We start from the raw sequence: 18,425 nt of genomic DNA, 5'->3' as shown, positions 1-18,425 counted from the left end.
CCCTGACATAAAAACACATAAGGGGGGACCCTTATATCCGGGACAAAAAAAACAAATAAGGGGGGACCCTTATATCCGGGACATAAAAACACATAAGGGGGGACCCTTATATCCGGGACATAAAAACACATAAGGGGGGACCCTTATATTCCCGACATAAAAACACATAAGGGGGACCCTTATATGCGGGACATAAAAACACATAAGGGGGGACCCTTATATCCGGGACATAAAAACACATAAGGGGGGACCCTTATATCCGGGACATGAAACACATAATGGGCAGACCCTTATATCCGGGACATGAAACACATAATGGGCAGACCCTTATATCCCCGACATAAAAACACATAAGGGGGAACCCTTATATCCCCGACATAAAAACACATAAGGGGGGACCCTTATAACCGGGACATAAAAACACATAAGAGGGGACCCTTATATCCGGGACATGAAAAACCTTAAGGGGGGACCCTTATATCCGGGTCATAAAAACACATAAGGGGGGACCCTTATATCCCCGACATGAAAACACATAAGGGGGGACCCTTATATCCGGGACAAAAAAACACATAAGGGGGGACCCTTATATCCCCGACATAAAAACACATAAGGGGGGACCCTTATATCCGGGACATAAAAACACATAAGGGGGGACCCTTATATCCGGGACATAAAAACACATAAGGGGGGACCCTTACATCCGGGACATAAAAACACGTAAGGGGGGACCCTTATATCCGGGACATGAAACACATAAGGGGGTCCCTTATATCCCCGACATAAAAACACATAAGGGGGGACCCTTATATCCCCGACATAAAAACACATAAGGGGGGACCCTTATATCCGGGACATAAAAACACATAAGAGGGGACCCTTATATCCGGGACATAAAAACACATAAGGAGGGACCCTTATATCCCCGACATAAAAACACATAAGGGGGGACCCTTATATCCGGGACAAAAAAAACAAATAAGGGGGGACCCTTATATCCGGGACATAAAAACACATAAGGGGGGACCCTTATATTCCCGACATAAAAACACATAAGGGGGACCCTTATATGCGGGACATAAAAACACATAAGGGGGGACCCTTATATCCGGGACATAAAAACACATAAGGGGGGACCCTTATATCCGGGACATAAAAACACATAAGGGGGGACCCTTATATCCGGGACATAAAAACACATAAGGGGGGACCCTTACATCCGGGACATAAAAACACGTAAGAGGGGACCCTTATATCCGGGACATGAAACACATAAGGGGGGACTCTTATATCCCCGACATAAAAACACATAAGGGGGGACCCTTATATCCGGGACATAAAAACACATAAGGGGGGACCCTTATATCCGGGACATAAAAACACATAAGGGGGGACCCTTATATCCGGGACATAAAAACACATAAGGGGGGACCCTTATATCCGGGACATAAAAACACATCAGGGTGGACCCTTATATCCGGGACATAAAAACACATAAGGGGGGACCCTTATATCCGGGACAAAAAAACACATAAGGGGGGACCCTTATATCCGGGACATAAAAACACATAAGAGGGGACCCTTATATCCGGGACATGAAACACATAATGGGCAGACCCTTATATCCGGGACATGAAACACATAATGGGCAGACCCTTATATCCCCGACATAAAAACACATAAGGGGGAACCCTTATATCCCCGACATAAAAACACATAAGGGGGGACCCTTATAACCGGGACATAAAAACACATAAGAGGGGACCCTTATATCCGGGACATGAAAAACCTTAAGGGGGACCCTTATATCCGGGTCATAAAAACACATAAGGGGGGACCCTTATATCCCCGACATGAAAACACATAAGGGGGGACCCTTATATCCGGGACAAAAAAACACATAAGGGGGGACCCTTATATCCCCGACATAAAAACACATAAGGGGGGACCCTTATATCCGGGACATAAAAACACATAAGGGGGGACCCTTATATCCGGGACATAAAAACACATAAGGGGGGACCCTTACATCCGGGACATAAAAACACGTAAGGGGGGACCCTTATATCCGGGACATAAAAACACATAAGGAGGGACCCTTATATCCCCGACATAAAAACACATAAGGGGGGACCCTTATATCCGGGACAAAAAAAACAAATAAGGGGGGACCCTTATATCCGGGACATAAAAACACATAAGGGGGGACCCTTATATCCGGGACATAAAAACACATAAGGGGGGACCCTTATATTCCCGACATAAAAACACATAAGGGGGACCCTTATATGCGGGACATAAAAACACATAAGGGGGGACCCTTATATCCGGGACATAAAAACACATAAGGGGGGACCCTTATATCCGGGACATAAAAACACATAAGGGGGGACCCTTATATCCGGGACATAAAAACACATAAGGGGGGACCCTTACATCCGGGACATAAAAACACGTAAGAGGGGACCCTTATATCCGGGACATGAAACACATAAGGGGGGACTCTTATATCCCCGACATAAAAACACATAAGGGGGGACCCTTATATCCGGGACATAAAAACACATAAGGGGGGACCCTTATATCCGGGACATAAAAACACATAAGGGGGGACCCTTATATCCGGGACATAAAAACACATAAGGGGGGACCCTTTTATCCGGGACATAAAAACACATCAGGGTGGACCCTTATATCCGGGACATAAAAACACATAAGGGGGGACCCTTATATCCGGGACAAAAAAACACATAAGGGGGGACCCTTATATCCGGCACATAAAAACACATAAGAGGGGACCCTTATATCCGGGACATGAAACACATAATGGGCAGACCCTTATATCCGGGACATGAAACACATAATGGGCAGACCCTTATATCCCCGACATAAAAACACATAAGGGGGAACCCTTATATCCCCGACATAAAAACACATAAGGGGGGACCCTTATAACCGGGACATAAAAACACATAAGAGGGGACCCTTATATCCGGGACATGAAAAACCTTAAGGGGGGACCCTTATATCCGGGTCATAAAAACACATAAGGGGGGACCCTTATATCCCCGACATGAAAACACATAAGGGGGGACCCTTATATCCGGGACAAAAAAACACATAAGGGGGGACCCTTATATCCCCGACATAAAAACACATAAGGGGGGACCCTTATATCCGGGACATAAAAACACATAAGGGGGGACCCTTATATCCGGGACATAAAAACACATAAGGGGGGACCCTTACATCCGGGACATAAAAACACGTAAGGGGGGTCCCTTATATCCGGGACATGAAACACATAAGGGGGTCCCTTATATCCCCGACATAAAAACACATAAGGGGGACCCTTATATCCGGGACATAAAAACACATAAGGGGGGACCCTTATATCCGGGACAAAAAAACACATAAGGGGAGACCCTTATATCCGGGACATAAAAACACATAAGAGGGGACCCTTATATCCGGGACATGAAACACATCATGGGCAGACCCTTATATCCGGGACATGAAACACATAATGGGCAGACCCTTATATCTCCGACATAAAAACACATAAGGGGGAACCCTTATATCCCCGACATAAAAAGACATAAGGGGGGACCCTTATAACCGGGACATAAAAACACATAAGAGGGGACCCTTATATCCGGGACACGAAACACATAAGGGGGGACCCTTATATCTGGGACATAAAAACACATAAGGGGGGACCCTTATATCCCCGACATAAAAACACATAAGGGGGGACCCTTATATCCGGGACAAAAAAACAAATAAGGGGGGACCCTTATATCCGGGACATAAAAACACATAAGGGGGGACCCTTATATCCGGGACATAAAAACACATAAGGGGGGACCCTTATATCCCCGACATAAAAACACATAAGGGGGAACCCTTATATCCCCGACATAAAAACACATAAGGGGGGACCCTTATAACCGGGACATAAAAACACATAAGAGGGGACCCTTATATCCGGGACATGAAACACATAAGGGGGGACCCTTATATCCGGGACATAAAAACACATAAGGGGGGACCCTTATATCCCCGACATAAAAACACATAAGGGGGGACCCTTATATCCGGGACATAAAAACACATAAGGGGGGACCCTTATATCCCCGACATAAAAACACATAAGGGGGACCCTTACATCCGGGACATAAAAACACGTAACAGGGGACCCTTATATCCGGGACATGAAACACATAAGGGGGTCCCTTATATCCCCGACATAAAAACACATAAGGGGGGACCCTTATATCTGGGACATAAAAACACATAAGGGGGGACCCTTATATCCCCGACATAAAAACACATAAGGGGGGACCCTTATATCCGGGACAAAAAAACAAATAAGGGGGGACCCTTATATCCGGGACATAAAAACACATAAGGGGGGACCCTTATATCCGGGACATAAAAACACATAAGGGGGGACCCTTATATCCCCGACATAAAAACACATAAGGGGGAACCCTTATATCCCCGACATAAAAACACATAAGGGGGGACCCTTATAACCGGGACATAAAAACACATAAGAGGGGACCCTTATATCCGGGACATGAAACACATAAGGGGGGACCCTTATATCCGGGACATAAAAACACATAAGGGGGGACCCTTATATCCCCGACATAAAAACACATAAGGGGGGACCCTTATATCCGGGACATAAAAACACATAAGGGGGGACCCTTATATCCCCCATAAGGGGGGACACTTATATCCGGGACATAAAAACACATAAAGGGGGACCCTTATATCCGGGACATAAAAACACATAAGGGGGGACCCTTATATCCGGGACATAAAAACACATAAGAGAGGACCCTTATATCCCCGACATAAAAACACATAAGGGGGGACCCTTATATCCCCGACATAAAAACACATAAGGGGGGACCCTTATATCCTGGACATAAAAACACATAAGGGGGGACCCTTATATCCGGGACATAAAAACACATAAGGGGGGACCCTTATATCCGGGACATAAAAACACATAAGGGGGGACCCTTATATCCGGGACATAAAAACACATAAGTGGGGACCCTTATATCCGGGACATAAAAACACATAAGGGGGACCCTTATATCCGGGACATAAAAACACATAAGGGGGGACCCTTATATCCGGGACATAAAAACACATAAGGGGGGACCCTTATATCCTCGACATAAAAACACATAAGGGGGGGCCCTTATATCCGGGACATAAAAACACATAAGGGGGGACCCTTATATCCCCGACATAAAAACACATAAGGGGGGACCCTTATATCCCCGACATAAAAACACATAAGGGGGGACCCTTATATCCGGGACATAAAAACACATAAGGGGGGACCCTTATATCCGGGACATAAAAACACATAAGGGAGGACCCTTATATCCCCGACATAATAACACATAAGGGGGACCCTTATATGCGGGACATAAAAACACATAAGGGGGGACCCTTATATCCGGGACATAAAAACACATAAGGAGGGACCCTTATATCCGGGACATAAAAACACATAAGGGGGGACCCTTATATCCGGGACATAAAAACACATAAGGGGGGAACCTTATATCCGGGACATGAAACACATAAGGGGGGACCCTTATATCCCCGACATAAAAACACATAAGGGGGGACCCTTATATCCGGGACATAAAAACACATAAGGGGGGACCCTTATATCCGGGACATAAAAACACATAAGGGGGGACCCTTATATCCGGGACATAAAAACACATAAGGGGGGAACCTTATATCCGGGACATAAAAACACATAAGGGTGGACCCTTATATCCGGGACATAAAAACACATAAGGGGGGACCCTTATATCCGGGACAAAAAAACACATAAGGGGGGACCCTTATATCCGGGACATAAAAACACATAGGAGGGGACCCTTATATCCGGGACATGAAACACATCATGGGCAGACCCTTATATCCGGGACATGAAACACATAATGGGCAGACCCTTATATCCCCGACATAAAAACACATAAGGGGGAACCCTTATATCCCCGACATAAAAACACATAAGGGGGGACCCTTATAACCGGGACATAAAAACACATAAGAGGGGACCCTTATATCCGGGACATGAAACACATAAGGGGGGACCCTTATATCCGGGACAAAAAAACACATAAGGGGGGACCCTTATATCCGGGACATAAAAACACATAAGGGGGGACCCTTATATCCGGGACATAAAAACACATAAGGGGGGACCCTTATATCCCCGACATAAAAACACATAAGGGGGGACCCTTACATCCGGGACATAAAAACACGTAACAGGGGACCCTTATATCCGGGACATGAAACACATAAGGGGGTCCCTTATATCCCCGACATAAAAACACATAAGGGGGACCCTTATATCCGGGACATAAAAACACATAAGGGGGGACCCTTATATCCGGGACATAAAAACACATAAGGGGGGACCCTTATATCCGGGACATAAAAACACATAAGGAGGGACCCTTATATCCGGGACATAAAAACACATAAGGGGGGACCCTTATATCCGGGACATAAAAACACATAAGGGGGAAACCTTATATCCGGGACATAAAAACACATACGGGTGGACCCTTATATCCGGGACATAAAAACACATAAGGGGGGACCCTTATATCCGGGACAAAAAAAACACATAAGGGGGGACCCTTATATCCGGGACATAAAAACACATAAGAGGGGACCCTTATATCCGGGACATGAAACACATCATGGGCAGACCCTTATATCCGGGACATGAAACACATAATGGGCAGACCCTTATATCCCCGACATAAAAACACATAAGGGGGAACCCTTATATCCCCCGACATAAAAACACATAAGGGGGGACCCTTATAACCGGGACATAAAAACACATAAGAGGGGACCCTTATATCCGGGACATGAAACACATAAGGGGGGACCCTTATATCCGGGACATAAAAACACATAAGAGGGGACCCTTATATCACCGACATAAAAACACATAAGGGGGGACCCTTATATCCGGGACATAAAAACACATAAGGGGGGACCCTTATATCCGGGACATAAAAATACATAAGGGGGAACCCTTATATCCGGGACATAAAAACACATAAAGGGGGACCCTTATATCCGGGACATAAAAACACATAAGGGGGGACCCTTATATCCGGGACATAAAAACACATAAGGGAGGACCCTTATATCCCCGACATAAAAACACATAAGGGGGGACCCTTATATCCCTGACATAAAAACACATAAGGGGGGACCCTTATATCCGGGATATAAAAACACATAAGGGGGGACCCTTATATCCGGGACATAAAAACACATAAGGGGGGACCCTTATATCCGGGACATAAAATCACATAAGGGGGGACCCTTATATCCGGGACATGAAAACACATAAGGGGGACCCTTATATCCCCGCTATAAAAACACATAAGGGGGGACCCTTATATCCGGGACATAAAAACACATAAGGGGGGACACTTATATCCGGGACATAAAAACACATAAGGGGGGACCCTTATATCCGGGACATAAAAACACATAAGAGGGGACCCTTATATCCGGGACATGAAACACATCATGGGAAGACCCTTATATCCGGGACATGAAACACATAATGGGCAGACCCTTATATCCCCGAGATAAAAACACATAAGGGGGAACCCTTATTTCCCTGACATAAAAACACATAAGGGGGGACCCTTATATCCGGGACATAAAAACACATAAGGGGGGACCCTTATATCCCCGACATAAAAACACATAAGGGGGACCCTTATATCCGAGACAAAAAAACAAATAAGGGGGGACCCTTATATCCGGGACATAAAAACACATAAGGGGGGACCCTTATATCCGGGACATAAAAACACATAAGGGGGGACCCTTATATTCCCGACATAAAAACACATAAGGGGGACCCTTATATGCGGGACATAAAAACACATAAGGGGGGACCCTTATATCCGGGACATAAAAACACATGAGGGGGGACCCTTATATCCCCGACATAAAAACACATAAGGGGGGACCCTTACATCCGGGACATAAAAACACATAAGGGGGGACCCTTATATCCAGGACATAAAAACACATAAGGGGGGAAACTTATATCCGGGACATGAAACACATAATGGGCAGACCCTTATATCCGGGACATGAAACACATAATGGGCAGACCCTTATATCCCCGACATAAAAACACATAAGGGGGAACCCTTATATCCCCGACATAAAAACACATAAGGGGGGACCCTTATAACCGGGACATAAAAACACATAAGAGGGGACCCTTATATCCGGGACATGAAAAACCTTAAGGGGGGACCCTTATATCCGGGTCATAAAAACACATAAGGGGGGACCCTTATATCCCCGACATGAAAACACATAAGGGGGGACCCTTATATCCGGGACAAAAAAACACATAAGGGGGGACCCTTATATCCCCGACATAAAAACACATAAGGGGGGACCCTTATATCCGGGACATAAAAACACATAACGGGGGACCCTTATATCCGGGACATAAAAACACATAAGGGGGGACCCTTACATCCGGGACATAAAAACACGTAAGGGGGGACCCTTATATCCGGGACATGAAACACATAAGGGGGTCCCTTATATCCCCGACATAAAAACACATAAGGGGGGACCCTTATATCCCCGACATAAAAACACATAAGGGGGACCCTTATATCCGGGACATAAAAACACATAAGGGGGGACCCTTATATCCGGGACAAAAAAACACATAAGGGGAGACCCTTATATCCGGGACATAAAAACACATAAGAGGGGACCCTTATATCCGGGACATGAAACACATCATGGGCAGACCCTTATATCCGGGACATGAAACACATAATGGGCAGACCCTTATATCTCCGACATAAAAACACATAAGGGGGAACCCTTATATCCCCGACATAAAAACACATAAGGGGGGACCCTTATAACCGGGACATAAAAACACATAAGAGGGGACCCTTATATCCGGGACACGAAACACATAAGGGGGGACCCTTATATCTGGGACATAAAAACACATAAGGGGGGACCCTTATATCCCCGACATAAAAACACATAAGGGGGGACCCTTATATCCGGGACAAAAAAACAAATAAGGGGGGACCCTTATATCCGGGACATAAAAACACATAAGGGGGGACCCTTATATCCGGGACATAAAAACACATAAGGGGGGACCCTTATATCCCCGACATAAAAACACATAAGGGGGAACCCTTATATCCCCGACATAAAAACACATAAGGGGGGACCCTTATAACCGGGACATAAAAACACATAAGAGGGGACCCTTATATCCGGGACATGAAACACATAAGGGGGGACCCTTATATCCGGGACATAAAAACACATAAGGGGGGACCCTTATATCCCCGACATAAAAACACATAAGGGGGGACCCTTATATCCGGGACATAAAAACACATAAGGGGGGACCCTTATATCCCCGACATAAAAACACATAAGGGGGACCCTTACATCCGGGACATAAAAACACGTAACAGGGGACCCTTATATCCGGGACATGAAACACATAAGGGGGTCCCTTATATCCCCGACATAAAAACACATAAGGGGGGACCCTTATATCCGGGACAAAAAAACACATAAGGGGGGACCCTTATATCCGGGACATAAAAACACATAAGAGGGGACCCTTATATCCGGGACATGAAACACATCATGGGCAGACCCTTATATCCGGGACATGAAACACATAATGGGCAGACCCTTATATCCCCGACATAAAAACACATAAGGGGGAACCCTTATATCCCCCGACATAAAAACACATAAGGGGGGACCCTTATAACCGGGACATAAAAACACATAAGAGGGGACCCTTATATCCGGGACATGAAACACATAAGGGGGGACCCTTATATCCGGGACATAAAAACACATAAGGGGGGACCCTTATATCCGGGACATAAAAACACATAAGGGGGGACCCTTATATCCGGGACATAAAAACACATAAGGGGGGACCCTTATATCCGGGACATAAAAACACATAAGGGGGGACCCTTATATCCGGGACATAAAAACACATAAGGGTGGACCCTTATATCCGGCACATAAAAACACATAAGGGGGGACCCTTATATCCGGTACATAAAAACACATAAGGGGGGACCCTTATATCCGGGACAAAAAAACACATAAGGGGGGACCCTTATATCCGGGACATAAAAACACATAAGAGGGGACCCTTATATCCGGGACATGAAACACATCATGGGCAGACCCTTATATCCGGGACATGAAACACATAATGGGCAGACCCTTATATCCCCGACATAAAAACACATAAGGGGGAACCCTTATATCCCCGACATAAAAACACATAAGGGGGGACCCTTATATCCGGGACAAAAAAACACATAATGGGGGACCCTTATATCCGGGACATAAAAACACATAAGGGGGGACCCTTATATCCGGGACATAAAAACACATAAGGGGGGACCCTTATATCCCCGACATAAAAACACATAAGGGGGGACCCTTACATCCGGGACATAAAAACACATAAGGGGGGACCCTTATATCCGGGACTTGAAACACATAAGGGGGTCCCTTATATCCCCGACATAAAAACACATAAGGGGGGACCCTTATATCCGGGACATAAATACACATAAGGGGGGACCCTTATATCCGGGACATAAAAACACATAAGGGGGGACCCTTATATCCGGGACTTGAAACACATAAGGGGGTCCCTTATATCCCCGACATAAAAACACATAAGGGGGGACCCTTATATCCGGGACATAAATACACATAAGGGGGGACCCTTATATCCGGGACATAAAAACACATAAGGGGGGACCCTTATATCCGGGACATAAAAACACATAAGGGGGGACCCTTATATCCGGGACATAAAAACACATAAGGGGGGACCCTTATATCCGGGACATAAAAACACATACGGGTGGACCCTTATATCCGGGACATAAAAACACATAAGGGGGGACCCTTATCTCCGGGACAAAAAAACACATAAGGGGGGACCCTTATATCCGGGACATTAAAACACATAAGAGGGGTCCCTTATATCCGGGATATGAAACACATCATGGGCAGACCCTTATATCCGGGACATGAAACACATAATGGGCAGACCCTTATATCCCCGACATAAAAACACATAAGGGGGAACCCTTATATCCCCGACATAAAAACACATAAAGGGGGACCCTTATAACCGGGACATAAAAACACATAAGAGGGGACCCTTATATCCGGGACATGAAACACATAAGGGGGGACCCATATATCCGGGACATAAAAACACATAAGAGGGGACCCTTATATCCGGGACATAAAAACACATAAGGGGGGACCCTTATATCCGGGACATAAAAACACATAAGGGGGGACCCTTATATCCGGGACATAAAAACACATAAGGGGGGACCCTTATATCCCCGACATAAAAACACATAAGGGGGGACCCTTATATCCGGGACATAAAAACACATAAGGGGGGACCCTTATATCCGGGACATAAAAACACATAAAGGGGGACCCTTATATCCGGGACATAAAAACACATAAGGGGGGACCCTTATATCTGGGACATAAAAACACATAAGGGGGGACCCTTATATCCGGGACATAAAAACACATAAGGGGGGACCCTTATATCCGGGACATAAAAACACATAAGGGGGGACTCTTATATCTGGGACATAAAAACACATAAGGGGGGACCCTTATATCCGGGACATGAAACACATCATGGGCAGACCCTTATATCCCCGACATAAAAACACATAAGGGGGAACACTTATATCCGGGACATAAAAACACATAAGGGGGGACCCTTATATCCGGGACATAAAAACACATAAGAGGGGACCCTTATATCCGGGACATAAAAACACATAAGGGGGGACCATTATATCCCCGACATAAAAACACATAAGGGGGGACCCTTATATCCGGGACATAAAAACACATAAGGGGGGACCCTTATATCCGGGACATAAAAACACATAAGGGGGGACCCTTATATCCGGTACATAAAAACACATAAGGGGGGACCCTTATATCCGGGACATAAAAACACATAAGGGGGGACCCTTATATCCCCGACATAAAAACACATAAGGGGGGACCCTTACATCCGGGACATAAAAACACATAAGAGGGGACCCTTATATCCGGTACATGAAACACATAAGGGGGGACCCTTATATCCGGGACATAAAAACACATAAGGAGGGACCCTTATATCCGGGACATAAAAACACATAAGGGAGACCCTTATATCCGGGACATAAAAACACATAAGGGGGGACCCTTATATCCGGGACAAAAAAACACATAAGGGGGGACCCTTATATCCGGGACATAAAAACACATAAGGGGGGACCCTTATATCCGGGACATAAAAACACATAAGGGGGGACCCTTATATCCCCGACATAAAAACACATAAGGGGGGACCCTTATATCCGGGACATAAAAACACATAAGGGGGGACCCTTATATCCGGGACATAAAAACACATAAGGGGGGATCCTTATATCCGGGACATAAAAACACATAAGGGGGGACCCTTATATCCGGGACATGAAACACATAAGGGGGGACCCTTATATCCGGGACATAAAAACACATAAGGGGGGACCCTTATATCCCCGACATAAAAACACATAAGGGGGGACCCTTATATCCGGGACATAAAAACACATAAGGGGGGACCCTTATATCCGGGACATAAAAACACATAAGGGGGGACCCTTACATCCGGGACATAAAAACACGTAAGGGGGGACCCTTATATCCGGGACATGAAACACATAAGGGGGTCCCTTATATCCCCGACATAAAAACACATAAGGGGGGACCCTTATATCCGGGACATAAAAACACATAAGGAGGGACCCTTATATCCGGGACATAAAAACACATAAGGGGGGACCCTTATATCCGGGACATAAAAACACATAAGGGGGGACCCTTATATCCGGGACATAAAAACACATAAGGGTGGACCCTTATATCCGGGACATAAAAACACATAAGGGGGGACCCTTATATCCGGGACAAAAAAACACATAAGGGGGGACCCTTATATCCGGGACATAAAAACACATAAGAGGGGACCCTTATATCCGGGACATGAAACACATCATGGGCAGACCCTTATATCCGGGACATGAAACACATAATGGGCAGACCCTTATATCCCCGACATAAAAACACATAAGGGGGAACCCTTATATCCCCGACATAAAAACACATAAGGGGGGACCCTTATAACCGGGACATAAAAACACATAAGAAGGGACCCTCATATCCGGGACATGAAACACATAAGGGGGGACCCTTATATCCGGGACATAAAAACACATAAGAGGGGACCCTTATATCCTCGACATAAAAACACATAAGAGGGGACCCTTATATCCGGGACATAAAAACACATAAGGGGGGACCCTTATATCCGGGACATAAAAACACATAAGGGGGGACCCTTATATCCCCGACATAAAAACACATAAGGGGGACCCTTATATCCGGGACATAAAAACACATAAGGGGGGACCCTTATATCCGGGACATAAAAAAAACATAAGGGAGGACCCTTTTATCCGGGACATAAAAACACATAAGGGGGGACCCTTATATCCGGGACATAAAAACACATAAGGGGGGACCCTTATATCCGGGACATAAAAACACATAAGGGGGGACCCTTATATCCGGAACATAAAAACACATAAGGGGGGACCCTTATATCCGGGACATAAAAACACATAAGGGGGGACCCTTATATCCCCGACGTAAAAACACATAAGGGGGGCCCCTTATATCCGGGACATAAAAACACATAAGGGGGGACCCTTATATCCGGGACATAAAAACACATAAGGGGGGACCCTTATATCCGGTACATAAAAACACATAAGGGGGGACCCTTATATCCGGGACATAAAAACACATAAGGGGGGACCCTTATATCCCCAACATAAAAACACATAAGGGGGGACCCTTACATCCGGGACATAAAAACACATAAGAGGGGACCCTTATATCCGGTACATGAAACACATAAGGGGGGACCCTTATATCCGGGACATAAAAACACATAAGGAGGGACCCTTATATCCGGGACATAAAAACACATAAGGGAGACCCTTATATCCGGGACATAAAAACACATAAGGGGGGACCCTTATATCCGGGACAAAAAAACACATAAGGGGGGACCCTTATATCCGGGACATAAAAACACATAAGGGGGGACCCTTATATCCGGGACATAAAAACACATAAGGGGGGACCCTTATATCCCCGACATAAAAACACATAAGGGGGGACCCTTATATCCGGGACATAAAAACACATAAGGGGGGACCCTTATATCCGGGACATAAAAACACATAAGGGGGGATCCTTATATCCGGGACATAAAAACACATAAGGGGGGACCCTTATATCCGGGACATGAAACACATAAGGGGGGACCCTTATATCCGGGACATAAAAACACATAAGGGGGGACCCTTATATCCCCGACATAAAAACACATAAGGGGGGACCCTTATATCCGGGACATAAAAACACATAAGGGGGGACCCTTATATCCGGGACATAAAAACACGTAAGGGGGGACCCTTATATCCGGGACATGAAACACATAAGGGGGTCCCTTATATCCCCGACATAAAAACACATAAGGGGGGACCCTTATATCCGGGACATAAAAACACATAAGGAGGGACCCTTATATCCGGGACATAAAAACACATAAGGGGGGACCCTTATATCCGGGACATAAAAACACATAAGGGGGGACCCTTATATCCGGGACATAAAAACACATAAGGGTGGACCCTTATATCCGGGACATAAAAACACATAAGGGGGGACCCTTATATCCGGGACAAAAAAACACATAAGGGGGGACCCTTATATCCGGGACATAAAAACACATAAGAGGGGACCCTTATATCCGGGACATGAAACACATCATGGGCAGACCCTTATATCCGGGACATGAAACACATAATGGGCAGACCCTTATATCCCCGACATAAAAACACATAAGGGGGAACCCTTATATCCCCGACATAAAAACACATAAGGGGGGACCCTTATAACCGGGACATAAAAACACATAAGAAGGGACCCTCATATCCGGGACATGAAACACATAAGGGGGGACCCTTATATCCGGGACATAAAAACACATAAGAGGGGACCCTTATATCCTCGACATAAAAACACATAAGAGGGGACCCTTATATCCGGGACATAAAAACACATAAGGGGGGACCCTTATATCCGGGACATAAAAACACATAAGGGGGGACCCTTATATCCCCGACATAAAAACACATAAGGGGGACCCTTATATCCGGGACATAAAAACACATAAGGGGGGACCCTTATATCCGGGACATAAAAAAAACATAAGGGAGGACCCTTTTATCCGGGACATAAAAACACATAAGGGGGGACCCTTATATCCGGGACATAAAAACACATAAGGGGGGACCCTTATATCCGGGACATAAAAACACATAAGGGGGGACCCTTATATCCGGAACATAAAAACACATAAGGGGGGACCCTTATATCCGGGACATAAAAACACATAAGGGGGGACCCTTATATCCGGGACAAAAAAACAAATAAGGGGGATCCTTATATCCGGGACATAAAAACACATAAGGGGGGACCCTTATATCCGGGACATAAAAACACATAAGGGGGGACCCTTATATTCCCGACATAAAAACACATAAGGGGGACCCTTATATGCGGGACATAAAAACACATAAGGGGGGACCCTTATATCCGGGACATAAAAACACATAAGGGGGGACCCTTATATCCGGGACATAAAAACACATAAGGGGGGACCCTTATATCCGGGACATAAAAACACATAAGGGGGGACCCTTACATCCGGGACATAAAAACACGTAAGGGGGGACCCTTATATCCGGGACATGAAACACATAAGGGGGGACCCTTATATCCCCGACATAAAAACACATAAGGGGGGACCCTTATATCCGGGACATAAAAACACATAAGGGTGGACCCTTATATCCGGCACATAAAAACACATAAGAGGGGACCCTTATATCCGGTACATAAAAACACATAAGGGGGGACCCTTATATCCGGGACAAAAAAACACATAAGGGGGGACCCTTATATCCGGGACATAAAAACACATAAGAGGGGACCCTTATATCCGGGACATGAAACACATAATGGGCAGACCCTTATATCCGGGACATGAAACACATAATGGGCAGACCCTTATATCCCCGACATAAAAACACATAAGGGGGAACCCTTATATCCACGACATAAAAACACATAAGGGGGGACCCTTATAACAGGGACATAAAAACACATAAGAGGGGACCCTTATATCCGGGACATGAAACACATAAGGGGGGACCCTTATATCCGGGACATAAAAACACATAAGGGGGGGCCCTTATATCCCCGACATAAAAACACATAAGGGGGGACCCTTATATCCGGGACAAAAAAACACATAAGGGGGGACCCTTATATCCGGGACAAAAAAACACATAAGGGGGGACCCTTATATCCGGGACATAAAAACACATAAAGGGGGACCCTTATATCCGGGACATAAAAACACATAAGGGGGGACCCTTATATCCCCGACATAAAAACACATAAGGGGGGACCCTTACATCCGGGACATAAAAACATGTAAGGGGGGACCCTTATATCCGGGACAAGAAACACATAAGGGGGTCCCTTATATCCCCGACATAAAAACACATAAGGGGGGACCCTTATATCCGGGACATAAAAACACATAAGGGGGGACCCTTATATCCGGGACATAAAAACACATAAGGGGGGACCCTTATATCCGGGACATAAAAACACATACGGGTGGACCCTTATATCCGGGACATGAAACACATAAGAGGGGACCCTTATATCCGGGACATGAAACACATCATGGGCAGACCCTTATATCCGGGACATGAAACACATAATGGGCAGACCCTTATATCCCCGACATAAAAACACATAAGGGGGGACCCTTATATCCCCGACATAAAAACACATAAGGGGGGACCCTTATATCCGGGACATAAAAACACATAAGGGGGGACCCTTATAACCCCGACATAAAAACACATAAGGGGGGACCCTTATATCCGGGACATAAAAACACATAAGGGGGGACCCTTATATCCGGGACATAAAAACACATAAAGGGGGACCCTTATATCCAGGACATAAAAACACATAAGGGGGGACCCTTATATCCGGGACATAAAAACACATAAGGGGGGACCCTTATATCCGGGACATAAAAACACATAAGGGGGGACCCTTATATCCGGGACATAAAAACACATAAGGGGGCACCTTCTATCCGGGACATAAAAACACATAAGAAAGGACCCTTATATCCCCGACATAAAAACACATAAGGGGGGACCCTTATATCCCCGACATAAAAACACATAAGGGGGGACCCTTATATCCGGGACATAAAAACACATAATGGGGGACCCTTATATCCGGGATATAAAAACACATAAGGAGGAACCCTTATATCCAGGACATAAAAACACATAATCTTGTAAAGAAAGAATTCTGAAGGGCACACCATCAATGCTGTAGTCGGGTGCTTGACACAATGACATAGGCAAATGTCACAAGTGAAACTGTAGAAGAATGTGTCAGCACACCGCTTTTCTTTTTAAATCAAGCTCTTTTTAATGAGCCATACGTTGCATACAGTGCAAAAAACCGACAATTGTTTCGGGGGCCTCACAGGGTCCCCCTTCTTCAAGGCGTAGTCACAACACCATGCATATACAAACCACCATAAATACTGACATAATCCCCCAGCACCCCACCCATAATGATGCTAAACAGTGATGTCATCTCCATTGTTTACAATATGTTCTTGATACATAATCCATTATAACCTGCAATCAAAACACTTCATTTAGAAAAAATGTATGTCAGTATGCACTACATTACTATACCTTGTTATTCATGCCCCCTGGGGATCCCTCCAGTCACGCCCCGTTGTCTAATAGTGGATAATTGCTGCAGCATTTGAAAGCATCAGCCCATGCAAGCCGTTACTGACCAGACCGATAGGCTGGTAGTGCTCGCGCGCTGCTGCCGGTGGCTCCGCCCCTCGCCTTCAATAGGTGGAGGGGTCCGTGGCAAATGATGTGCGCCGCTTGTTCCTTCAATCTGCTTCCGCCCAACCGTGACGGAACTACATGCTCCGCCGATAGTGGGCGTGTGCGTCATTAGTACATGACGAGGCCAGTCGCGTCCTATTGACGTGCAGCCATCGTCATGCCAAC

The sequence above is a fragment of the Hyperolius riggenbachi genome, chromosome 8 (assembly GCF_040937935.1).
Source record: "Hyperolius riggenbachi isolate aHypRig1 chromosome 8, aHypRig1.pri, whole genome shotgun sequence".
NCBI lineage: Eukaryota > Metazoa > Chordata > Amphibia > Anura > Hyperoliidae > Hyperolius > Hyperolius riggenbachi.
This window is presented reverse-complemented; position numbering follows the sequence as displayed.